We start from the raw sequence: 13,030 nt of genomic DNA, 5'->3' as shown, positions 1-13,030 counted from the left end.
AATCATTTTTTTTTCACAAAAATTATCTTTTCGCCCCCAATTTTTTATTTTCCCAATGGTAAGAGAAGAAATTGGAAACAAAAAGTTGTTGTACAATTTGTCCTGAGTACGCTGATACCCCATTTGTGGGGGTAAACCACTGTTTGGGCGCATGGGAGAGCTCGGAAGGGAAGGAGCGCCGTTTGACTTTTCAATGCAAAATCCACAGGAATTGAGATGAGACGCCATGTTGCGTTTGGAGAGCCACTGATGTGCCTAAACATTGAAACCCCCCACAAGTGACACTATTTTGGAAAGTAGACCCCCTAAGGAACTTATCTAGATGTGTGGTGAGCACTTTGACCCACCAAGAGCTTCACAGAAGTTTATAATGCAGAGCCGTAAAAATAAAACAAAAATTTTTTCCCACAAAAATTATTTTTTAGTCCCCAGTTTTGTATTTTCCCGAGGGTAACAGGAGAAATTGGACCCCAAAAGTTGTTTTGCAATTTGTCCTGAGTGCGCTGATACCCCATATGTGGGGGGGACCACTGTTTGGGCGCATGGGAGGGCTCGGAAGGGAAGGAGCGCCATTTGGAATACAGACTTAGATGGAATGGTCTGCAGGCGTCACATTGCGTTTGCAGAGCCCCTAATGTACCTAAACAGTAGAAACCCCCCACAAGTGACCCCATATTGGAAACTAGACCCCCCATGGAACTTATCTAGATGTGTTGTGAGAACTTTGAGCCCCCAAGTGTTTCACTACAGTTTTAACGCAGAGCCGTGAAAATAAAAAATCTTTTTTTTTCCCTCAAAAATTATTTTTTAGCCCCCAGTTTTGTATTTTCGCAAGGGTAACAGGAGAAATTGGACCCCAAAAGTTGTTGTCCAATTTGTCCTGAGTACGCTGATACCCCATATGTTGGGGTAAACTCCTGTTTGGACACACGGGAGAGCTCGGAAGGGAAGGAGCACTGTTTTACTTTTTCAACGCAGAATTGGCTGGAATTGAGATCGGACGCCATGTCGCGTTTGGAGAGCCCCTGATGTGTCTAAACAGTGGAAACCTCCCAATTATAACTGAAACCCTAATCCAAACACACCCCTAACCCTAATCCCAACGGTAACCCTAACCACACCTCTAACCCAGACACACCCCTAACCCTAATACCAACCCTATTCCCAACCGCAAATGTAATCCAAACCCTACCCCTAACCTTAGCCCCAACCCTAACTGTAGCCTTAACCCTAACTGTAGCCCTAACCCTAGCCCTAACCATAACCCTAGCCCTAACCCTAGCCCTAACCCTAGCCCTAACCCTAACCCTAGCCCTAACCCTAGCCCTAACCCTAACCCTAGCCCTAACCCTAGCCCTAACCCTAACCCTAGCCCTAACCCTAGCCCTAACCCTAGCCCTAACCCTAACGCTAGCCCTAACCCTAGCCCTAACCCTAGCCCTAACCTTAGCCCTAACCCTAATGGGAAAATGGAAATAAATACATTTTTTTAATTTTTTTATTTTTCTCTAACTAAAGGGGTGATGAAGGGGGGTTTGATTTACTTTTATAGCGGGTTTTTCAGCGGATTTTTATGATTGGCAGCCGTCACACACTGAAAGACGCTTTTTATTGCAAAAAATATTTTTTGCGTTAACACATTTTGAGAGCTATAATTTTTCCATATTTGAGTCCACAGAGTCATGTGAGGTCTTGTTTTTTGCGGGACGAATTGACGTTTTTATTGGTAACATTTTTGGGCACGTGACATTTTTTGATCGCTTTTTATTCCGATTTTTGTGAGGCAGAATTACCAAAAACCAGGTATTCATGAATTTCTTTTGGGGAAGGCGTTTATACCGTTCCGCGTTTGGTAAAATTGATAAAGCAGTTTTATTCTTCGGGTCAGTACGATTACAGCGATACCTCATTTATATCATTTTTTTTAATGTTTTGGCGCTTTTATACGATAAAAACAATTTTATAGAAAAAATAATTATTTTTGCATCGCTTTATTCTCAGGACTATAACTTTTTTATTTTTTCGCTGATGATGCTGTATGGCGGCTCGTTTTTTGCGGGACAAGATGACGCTTTCAGCGGTACCATGGATATTTATATCCGTCTTTTTGATCGCGTGTTATTCCACTTTTTGTTCGGCGGTATGATAATAAAGTGTTGTTTTTTGTCTCGTTTTTTTTTTTCTTACGGTGTTTACTGAAGGGGTTAACTAGTGGGACAGTTTTATAGGTCGGGTCGTTACGGACGCGGCGATATTAAATATGTGTACTTTTATTGTTTGTTTTTTTTATTTAGATAAAGAAATGTATTTATGGGAATAATATTTTTTTTTTTTTTCATTATTTAGGATTTTTTTTTTTTTTTACACATTTGTAAAAAAATGTTTTAACTTTTTTACTTTGTCCCAGGGGGGGACAATACAGATCAGTGATCTGCCAGTTTGCACAGCACTCTGACAGATCACCGATCTGTCTGAGAGCAGTGCAGCGTTACCAAGTGCCTGCTCTGAGCAGGCACTTGGTAAGCCACCTCCCTCCCTGCAGGACCCGGATCCGCGGCCATTTTGGATCCGGGACTTGCTGCAGGAAGGAGGTGGGAGACCCCCGGAGCAACGCGATCACATCGCGTTGCTGCGGGGGTCTCAGGGAAGCCCGCAGGGAGCCCCCTCCCTGCGCGATGCTTCCCTGCACCGCCGGCACATCGCGATCATGTTTGATCGCGGTGTGCCGGGGGTTAATGTGCCGGGGGCGGTCCGTGACCGCTCCTGGCACATAGTGCCGGATGTCAGCTGCGATAAGCAGCTGACACCCGGCCACGATCGGCCGCGCTTCCCCCGTGAGCGCGGCCGATCGCCTATGACGTACTATTCCGTCCTTGGGAAGTAAAGCCCACCCCACATGGACGGAATAGTACGTCTGATGGCAGAAAGGGGTTAACTTCTAGACCAAATGTTACATTAGTTCTAGGCCTAGCTGCATAGCCTTGTGGTACAACATATTATAACCTTAGTCCAGGTACATTAAGAAGCTTTGAGAATAATTTTCTATAAAAGGCTGCTATCCATTTCCATTTTTGTACAGTATGTTTATTTTCAAAAAAATTCTTACAACAAGCATATGTGTCTGTCTATTGAAAAAGTAAAAAAACAGGTATGGGGGACAGGCGTCCTGTATCTGTCTGTCCATCTGTGCATCTATCACAGTCAGCACCATTTCTTTTATTCGCTATGATGAGACTTCATGTTCATCCATTCAGGGCACCCTATTGTCCACTAACAAACTAAATGAATTAAGACACTTTAAAAAAAAAAAACTTGATCTAAAAGGAGCATAATATATAGAAGATATTCAGACGATTCTTGATTAAAACATTTCAAAAACTTTTATTCCATATCGTAAAAATTGGCACTCATAATAAATCCAAGCATAATGTTGTTTCTGCTCGTTTCAGACTAAAAAAGTATTTTAGCATGGATGATTAAAGACTATATTTTAGTCTGAAGCATGTAGGAAATCAAGAAGCGGCTGGAAAATTGTCTATTTGCTATGCAGTCTTTGGCCACAAGGGGCAGGAGTGGCATTTCCATGTTGAGAATAATTGAAAGCCTCAAGTAAGGTGAGCTGGACTATACCTGTTTGCATTTGTCTAAGGGCTCCTCACTTGCGTGAAATACGTCCGAGTCTCGCAGGTTAAAACCCGGCTCTGCCGCCGGCACTCCAGAGCGGAGCGTGCAGCTCCATGTATTGCTATGCGGCCGCATACTCTCATCTGGAGTGCCGGCGGCAGAGCCGGGTTTTAACCTGCGAGACTCGGACGTATTTCACGCAAGTGAGAAGGAGCCCTAAAGAGAGCCCCACCAGTTCATGTCTTATAGGTGTCCCCAGTGGCACTACAAGCAACTTTCTAAATCCTTTCTGCGCTCATGTGTCCCTGCAAATGCTGACTGTGTACAGCACTGATGATGTGACACCGGTGAGTAAAAAAAAAAAAAGTCTGAGGATGATTGGTACGACATATGTAACAGCATGAAATGTAAATTGAGAAATGTGAGAAATATTTTCTTTTATAAAAAGAGAACATATTAGTGCTAATAGTTGATTTACTTAAACTATATAAGTAACCTGTAGAGAAGTCTTCAAGACAAAAATAAGACCATAAGTGAGAGAGTACGGAGTCCACATGGACTGCAAGTCTCTACCCACAGGTCTTGAATAGTGATGAGAGAGTATATTCATCGCTCGGGTGGTCTCCGAGTATTTCTTAGTGCTCGGAGATTTAGTTTTCGTCGCTGCAGCTGCATTTACGGCTGCTGGACAGCCTGAATACATGGGGGGATTCCCTAACAAACAGGCATTCCTCACATGTATTCAGCCTGGCTAGCAGCTGTAAATTATGCAGCTGTGGAGACGAAAACTAAATCTCCGAGCACTAACAAATACTCGGAGGTCACCCGAGCGTGCTCTGGAAAACCCGAGCAACGAGTATACTCGCTCATCACTAGTCTTGAAGCATCTTTATGACTTGCTTCTGTGGCAGAGGAAGCTTGGATTTACTTCACCTGTAGCACAGATTCAGTACATTTCCCTAGGCCAGTTTCACACTTTCATCAAACATGGACGTGGTTGGGCTGTGTATTGCAATGTGAGTGCTGTCTGTATTTCACAGACCCCTGAAAGTGGCCTTCGTGTCTATCCTATGTATGCCCTGACCACTGCTTGCATAGTTATGTCTCTACTCCAAAAAATTCAAAGAGAAAAACATGAGACAAATTTAAATCTAACAAATATTTAGTGTGACATTCCTTCGCCTTGAAAACAGCATCAACTTATCATTTCTTCTAAGTACACTTGTTTTTGAAGGAATTAGGAAGGGAGCTTATTCCAAACATTTTGGAGAACCAACCACAGACCTGTGAATGTAGGCTTGTGAAAATATTTTTTTCTCTTCAAATAACCCTAGACAGACCTGATGATGTTGCTTGGAGTGGTAGTCCTACGGCAAAATATATTTTGAGCCAATCAGACACCTGATGTTATTACCGTCTTTATTTCTCAGCTTGAGGAAACCATAATTCATGAAAAAATCCCCAACTCCATTGGCTGAAATGCAGCCCCAAACTTGCAAAGAACCTGGATCATGCTTCACTGTTGGGTGCAGACACTCATTATTATACCGCTTACCAGCTGTCAGTGAAAGAACTGCCTACTGTTACAGCCAAATATCGTCAGTTCAGAGCACTTGTTGCTATTTTTGGGTACCCCAGTTCCTATGCTTTTGTGCATAGTTGAGTTGCTGGGCCCGGTGGTCAGCGCTCATAGCAATCCGGCTATGACAACCATAGAGGTCTGCTGGAGACCTCTGGTTGCCATGCCAACCCATCAGTGACTCGCGATCACGTGATGGGGTCACCAATGAGCAGTATTTCCGCTGCACTTACTGGACACGTGAGTTAGATGCCGCTGTCAGAGATTGACAGTGGCATTTAACAGGTTAACAACCACGGGTGGGTCGCGATTCCACCCGTGGCTGTTAGAGGCACATGTCAGGTGTTCAAAACAGCTGACATGAGCCAGGAAAGTCGTGGGCTCAGCACCGGAGCCCGCATCAAAGGGATTGATTTGGACGTGGGCATACTATTACGCCCAACATCAGAAAGGGGTTAAAAAAGCACTCCCATGAATATGTTTTTGTTCACTAAATGTGTGCATATGTGTAAAGTGTGTACTGTCAGTGTATTATTATACTCAATCATTTTCTCTGGGATCCAGGGCCATTCTGCTCCTCTTCTCAGTGACGTTACAGTCCTTCAGACTATCCGACTCATTCTATGTTCTATGTGTGAGTTGGAAGTGTCATTTACAATGTAAGTCTATGGAGACTCGTTCTGATGCTTCATAGGCTTGCATTGTAAAAGCCACTGGTGTGTCACGCAGGGTGCAGTATAACCTGACCAGTCTGCAGACTGGTGACATCACCGAGAAAAGGACTGGGATGGCATGGGATCCTGGAGGAGATGGTAGGTGAGCATATTAATAGATTCACAATACACCCCATACACATATACACACATTCAGTGTCAGACTGGGGTGCCATGGGCCACCAGTAACCAAGTCCAGGGCCCCACTTTTCTGCTACCTGCAAATGTGACATTATCCTCAATCACAAATTTGTATAGCAATGAACTGGGTAGATTGTTACGGTAAATGGGTAAGATGTTGCATTTGACTTTACATAGTGATTCATGTAATACATAAATATGTTGTGCAAAGTAATACTCATGTTAGAGAGTGGTGGTCCATTCTTGCACTGAGGCCTACCGGAGGATTCCCCGCTTCTCCTGTGGGCCAGTCCAAGCCTGCACACATTTAATTAGAAAAAAATATTAATCGTACAGCTTCTTTAAAGCATCTTGCTTTACATTTTTATCCCACACCTGCCTAAAACTTTTGCACAGCACTGTATATTGCGCTGAAATATATAGTGCACTATGAATTATGCTGAAATACTAACTTTATAACAAGTAGTTAAAAAAAAAAATCAGCTTTAGTAACAGGCTAAGAAAATTATGCCTAATAAAGCTAAAACAGACCGAAACAAATGGCAATTAAGCAGTGACCCTTGCCATGTGGTGCCATAGCCTGAAGTTATGTAGCGAATTTTGCTGCCTTAAAATATTCAAGGTTATTTTAAATGAGTATAAATGGAATATTTTGCCTGCTACCAGTCACCCTTTCACTGACCTTCAGAGAAACTAGAAAGTGACAATCCTTGCCAGATCAATACATAACAATATTACACACTCCTAGCATCCAAGCTGCAGCAGAACAATGGCCCCCCGGAGACTAGGCCAAGGCTCTAGCTTTTAAATACAGGGATGGGAAGGGAATAATTTATTGATCCTGGTTCAGAGTGTTATGATCTATAGAGCAAATTGTCAGGAAAGACTTATGCTTTGATCATGAATTATGAAAGGGGACGGAGGACTGTATTACACTGCGCTGATCAGGGACCAATACATTTCTATTCCGGCCATTTACACACATTTAAAGGGGGCAAGGAGTGTGTTCTGCATGCGGCTTTTCACCTCTGCAGTCTGCAGCTGCACAATCCTTTCCCTACTTCTGCTTTCCCGTGTCCTCATTGCGATACTTAATGTCATCTACATCCTAGAGGACACAATGCTTTCTTACATAAGCCTTCATTGTCTTACTGATGGATACTACCTGAGCAATTCCTCAGGCTTCTCGTACCTGGCGCAGCGGCAGTGAGTCAGCATCTCCCCAGCAGCCAGCGTGTGAATCACCGGCTTTACACACAGAACTTTCATCCAATAAAGACACCGGATAGCGCGCGGAATAGAAAAAAAGCTCAGAATGTATACAAAACAGACATCATGGTGACACTGGCACAATGAATAAATACATGGGTTCTAGCGACATGAAACCACCAGGTAAATGCCATTTACAGCTCAGGAAAAGCTACATTCTCTAATTATTCTGGATATTTAATCCACCATCTGAAGCCATCTGATTCTATATACACCTGGTATAACCACTGTGTATACACAGATACAGATGCACATGGCTGACTGATGAGTATGTCAGCAGTGATTTATGTGATTTAAAGGGAACCTGTCACATTGCACATGCAGTCCGGTCTGCGGACAGTACAGAACAGAGAAGAAGCTGATCAGAATGATATATAGGGTTTTTTTGGGAGAACAATCAGTATAACTTGCATTTTATTCATTGAAATACCTGGTGTTTTTATGCAGGAGTCCAGTGGGCGGTCCTCAGGAAGGATTGCCAATCACTGAATAGGACCGTCTCTGAACTCATATGCATACAAACACCAAGTATTTCAATAAATATCATTTCAATAAATAAAATGCAAGTTTTACCGAAACCTACATATCACTCTGATCAGCTCCTCCTCCTCCTCTAAGTCATCTTGCGGGTGGATCAATATCATTTTCACGTGACAGGTTCCCTTTAAAATAAAACTAAGTGTTTTTTCATCTTGACTGAATATTCATTTTAAGTAGCCCGTGGGCCTGCCCGGCACATGTGATGGGTCGCTGACAGCTCGCCATGGCAGTGCGGGCATTACCAGCAATGCATTCAGATGGCAGGCTTCTGCACCAGATGACAGCACTGCAGAGGGGAATGGAGGTAATAAAATGCCACATTAATTATCCACTACATCACATAATGGACGATCTGTAGAACCAGACAAGGCCCCACAGATCCGCACAGACATATAGGAAGCTGCGCCAACCATGCTGGGGGCTTGGCACTGCCCAGAGGGCGACAATTTGGGAGTTTAGATTTCCCCAGACTGCGCTGATTTCTGGATAAATCCCAATCACTTGCAGGACATGAAGTAAAGTGTATGTGCAGCCAGTGCCCATGATTGCAGGTGGGCATGGTGGGCACATCCCATTAGGGGCCCCAGGTGAGCCAGTCCTCCATGGTGGCACACTGTAGCCAGGTAAGGCTGCCTGTGGGGACATGTGGGGACAGGGTGGCCGTCAGCCCCTCTACACATACATTATAGGGGATGTGGGAGCCAGGCTCGTCCGCAGACCCCAAACACAAGCTCCCATGCCATGTCAGACCCCAGTGTGAGCGGGAGACCCAAGGACAACAGCACCAGATTCCCTCCAGCGATCACTAATGATGGGATTCCCAGCGAACAGCACCGCGGACAGCGCCACACATCCCGCCGGTAACTGGGGGGTTAACAGCGCGATGTTTTCTACCAGAGACCGAGACAAGGCTGCACACATGTCCTGCTTCAGCGCAGCGCAGGAAGCTCCGGCAGCGCATGGGTTACCACACTGCAGCGCCCGCCAGGGAATGAGCGCCGCTACACTTAGCACATTGCACTGGTTAAAGGCGACGCTGCTGTACATGGAAATCCGGCTCTGCAGCTGTCTCCCCCCGGGGCGTGAAGGGGTTAACCCCGCTCTTACCTGGAGCCGTCACCTCAACCCCGCTCCAGCCGCACCTGCTGCCTCTGTGTCCTCAGCCATCTAAGCGGAGTCTCCGCCCACCCCTGAGTAGAGGCGAGCAGTGGGCGTGGCCTCATCCGCCTTGACTACGGCTCCGCGGGGTCCTACAGGGGCGCCGCTCTCCTGACTACCGTGCCGGCACCTGAGGGATTCATTGCTGCTATCACTGGGGTGGGGTGTCAGCGCTCAGAGGGTTATTCACCCTGCCGAGAAATGCTGCTCCTGGGCAGGGATCATGCGCCCACCATCAGCTGACTCCCCACATCTGCAGCGTCAGCGCACTCTAGGGCTCTGTTCACACTGCAGGTTCGGAGTGGACGTTTCGGCAGCACGGACTTCCATTTCTGCAGCACGGACTTCCATTTCTGCAGCACGGACTTCCATTTCTGCAGCACGGACTTCCATTTCTGCAGCACGGACTTCCATTTCTGCAGCACGGACTTCCATTTCTGCAGCACGGACTTCCATTTCTGCAGCACGGACTTCCATTTCTACATGTTTTATACAAACCTATAATAAGGACGGAGGAGGATCGTTGTCAGACATGACAGGTTTGTATGAGTGCACACATAGAAAGTAGTGCAGGCACGGATTCCAGATGATAAATGGGGTCTGCAACGGGGGTGTGTCGCCCCAAACCTGAAATTAAGCCATTTCTACATTCATCTATGGGATTTATTCCTATAAAATTCTACTTGTAGTGCAGATATTCCTTATTTTATGTAAAAACAATCGTATTACATATGTGAGGGGGCTTGGTGTGGCCGAGGGCCAAGCGCTCCGTTCGCCCCCTCAGTTACCATCCTCCACCCTCCCGCTATGATGATTGATGCCTGTATTGGATCCTCAGCGCTGCCTGCACACTGACACTGCAAGTTCAGATAGCATGTGGAATGTCTGTGTCTACAGGCAGGGCCGTATTTAGGGTTTCTGCTGCCCCAGGCACTTTTAGTGCTGCCTCCCCCATTGGTGAGTATGACACTATCCGCAGTGACTTTGGCAAAAATCGCTGATGTGAAAGTCGCCTTTTGCAGCAGATCCAGCAGTTTTTCTGCATCTGCCGTGTAACGGATCACTTACGGCAACACTGCATTCGGCCTCATTCATTCCCTATGGGACTTGCGGACATGTGCGGCACTTACGGTTTTTCCGCGATCCGGCACATACGGTATTTGCAGCAATGGAAAAAAACTCTGCTAGCAGTGTTTTCTTGTCTCTCCGCAAGGGCAAAACCGCAAGTGTCGCACATGTCCGCATGTAGCCATCACTACCTGTCCCTGCATCTTGCTAGCTCATCCCTAACCATCCCACTCTGACCTAAAACTACACTATAAAGCTTTAGAAAAACAATTTATTAACTGATATATTCCTACGATAATGAGGGCTCCAGGCTACGGTGTAGAATGGGACGGGCAGTCTCCGGGTCTCTCTCTGGGCACACTCTCAGTCCCTGCCTCACTCCCTGTGCACAGACATCCCTCCACTGGACTTCGGTAATCACCGCTCGCAGTGGCATACGGGCAGAGGTGTATCTAGGGTTTCTGGCACCTGGGGCAAGAATTCATTTTGTTGCCCTCCCCCCCCCCCACAGGACATGCGATTTTCACACTTAGGCCGGCGCCACACTGGTGTTTTAAACGGCCAAGTGCAATGCGATAAAAAATCGCATTGCACTCGGACCAATGTTAAGCTATGGGGCAGCTCGCAGCAGCCGACTTTTTGTCGACCGTTTTCCTCGGTCCAAGACAAGCGCAGCATGCTGTGATTGTCTCGAACCGAGGAAAACTCTCGGCTCACTCGCACCCATATAAGCCTATGGGTGCGAGTGAGACAGCGTACACCACTCAGATATCATCCGAGTGATGTGCGTAAGGCTACTTTCACACTAGCGTCGGTACGGGCCAGTCGCAGTGCGTCGGACCGACGTACCGATGCATGCTGTGAAGTAAAAGCACAACGGGGGCAGCGGATGCAGTTTTTCAACGCATCCGCTGCCCCATTGTAAGGTCCGGGTAGGAGGGGGTGGAGTTCTGGCCACGCATGCGCAGTCGGAAATGGCAGACACGACGCACAAAAAAAGTTACATGTAGCGTTTTTTTGTGCCGACGGTCCACCAAAACACGACGCATCCGTCGCACAAAGGATGCGACGTGTGGCAATCCGTCGCAATGCATCGTTAATGCAAGTCTATGGAGAAAAAACGCATCCTGCGGGCAACTTTGCAGGATGTGTTTTTTCTCCAAAACGACGCATTGCGACGGAGGCCAAACAACGCTAGTGTGAAAGTAGCCTTATAAGCGGACCCCAGCAATGGAGGAGATGGAGAAATTAGTTTCTCCGCCTCCTCCGCAGCTGTACTCCGATCCTCCCTGTGCGAGAGAATCGTAGCACAGACGCGTGTCATTAGCATATCGCATCCGATGATCTCGCATCGGATGCAAAACGCCAGTGTGACGCCGGCCTTAGTCACGTGCCCACGAGCTCCTCTCCCTAATTCTCTCAATGTTCAGTGAAAAACTGAGAGAAGTAGGAAGAGAATCTCGTTGTCACAGGACCACAAGTATGAAAGTTGCATATGAGTGAAGTGTCCATGTGACGACTACTGGAACCTGCAGAGCTGAATCCTGACATCGCAGCTTCTGAATTCTCACAACTAATGCACTGCACACTTTTAGGATTCTCCCTTGCCGGTGGACGGTCATGTCAGCACAAGCATGCGATTTGTATACTTCTGACCACATTCCGACTAGACGTGCCCGGCCTCGCTCAGTTCATTTTCATTGAGTGAGGTCACACATGTCTAGTCAGCACGTGACCGCATGTATGTAAATCACCAGCACGAGAGAATCCTGACAGCGTGCAGTGCGCACTGTGAGAATTCAGAAGTCTGCAGTCACAAAGAATGACTGCAGACTCATCACAAACCTGGACATCCCCTTTAACCCCTTTCTGACATCGGACGTACTATCCCGTCGAGGTGGGGTGGGCCTCCATGACCACGGACAGGATAGTACGTCCAGCGCGATCGGCAGCGCTCACGGGGGGAGCGCGGCCGATCGCGGCCGGGTGTCAGCTGCCTATCGCAGCTGACATCCAGCACTATGTGCCATGAGTGGTCACGGACCGCTCCCGGCACATTAACCCCCGGCACACCGCGATCAAAGATGATCGCGATGTGCCGGCGGTGCAGGGAAGCATCGCGCAGGGAGGGGGCTCCCTGCGGGCTTCCCTGAGCCCCCCGCAGCAACGCGATGTGATCGCGTTGCTGCGAGGGTCTTACCTCCCTCCCTGCTTGTTCCAGGCCCGGATCCAAGATGGCCGCGGATCCGGGTCCTGCAGGGAGGGAGGTGGCTTCACAGAGCCTGCTCAGAGCAGGCACTGTGAAGGCTGCAGCGCTGCATGTCAGATCACTGATCTGTGATGTCCCCCCCCCCGGGACAATGTAAAAAAGTAAAAAAAAACATTTCAAAATGTGTAAAAAAAAAAAAAAATATTCCTAAATAATGAAAAAAAATATATATATATTATTCCCCTAAATACATTTCTTTATCTAAATAAAAAAAACAAACAATAAAAGTACACATATTTAGTATCGCCGCGTCCGTAACGACCCGACCTATAAAACTGGCCCACTAGTTAACCCCTTCAGTAAACACCATAAGAAAAAAAAAAAAAAACGAGGCAAAAAACAGCGCTTTATTATCATACCGCCGAACAAAAAGTGGAATAACACGCGATCAAAAAGACAGATATAAATAACCATGATACCACTGAAAGCGTCATCTTATCCTGCAAAATACGAGCCGCGATACAGCATCATCAGCAAAAAAAAAAAAAGTTATAGTCCTGAGAATAAAGCGATGCAAAAATAATTATTTTTTCTATAAAATAGTTTTTATCGTATAAAAGCGCCAAAACATAAAAAATGATATAAATGAGGTATCGCTGTAATCGTACTGACCCGAAGAATAAAACTGCTTTATCAATTTTACCAAACGCGGAACGGTATAAACGCCTC

The 13,030-nt window shown here is 46.4% G+C and overlaps 1 protein-coding gene across 1 annotated transcript in view; it reads right to left on the bottom strand.

Annotated features, from left to right (window-relative positions):
• The window catches only part of RASL10B (RAS like family 10 member B), a 230,769-nt gene extending 221,497 nt beyond the window's left edge, over positions 1-9,272 (bottom strand). The window contains exon 1 of the mRNA XM_069757266.1: positions 8,974-9,272. The gene's annotated coding sequence lies outside the window, so the exon portion shown is untranslated. The remainder of the gene's footprint in view (positions 1-8,973) is intronic.
• Positions 9,273-13,030: the final 3,758 nt, after the last annotated feature.

Source organism: Ranitomeya imitator, chromosome 3 (assembly GCF_032444005.1).
Source record: "Ranitomeya imitator isolate aRanImi1 chromosome 3, aRanImi1.pri, whole genome shotgun sequence".
Classification (NCBI taxonomy): domain Eukaryota; kingdom Metazoa; phylum Chordata; class Amphibia; order Anura; family Dendrobatidae; genus Ranitomeya; species Ranitomeya imitator.
Note: the sequence above shows the minus strand (reverse complement) of the source record. Positions and strands in the feature narration are given on the sequence as shown.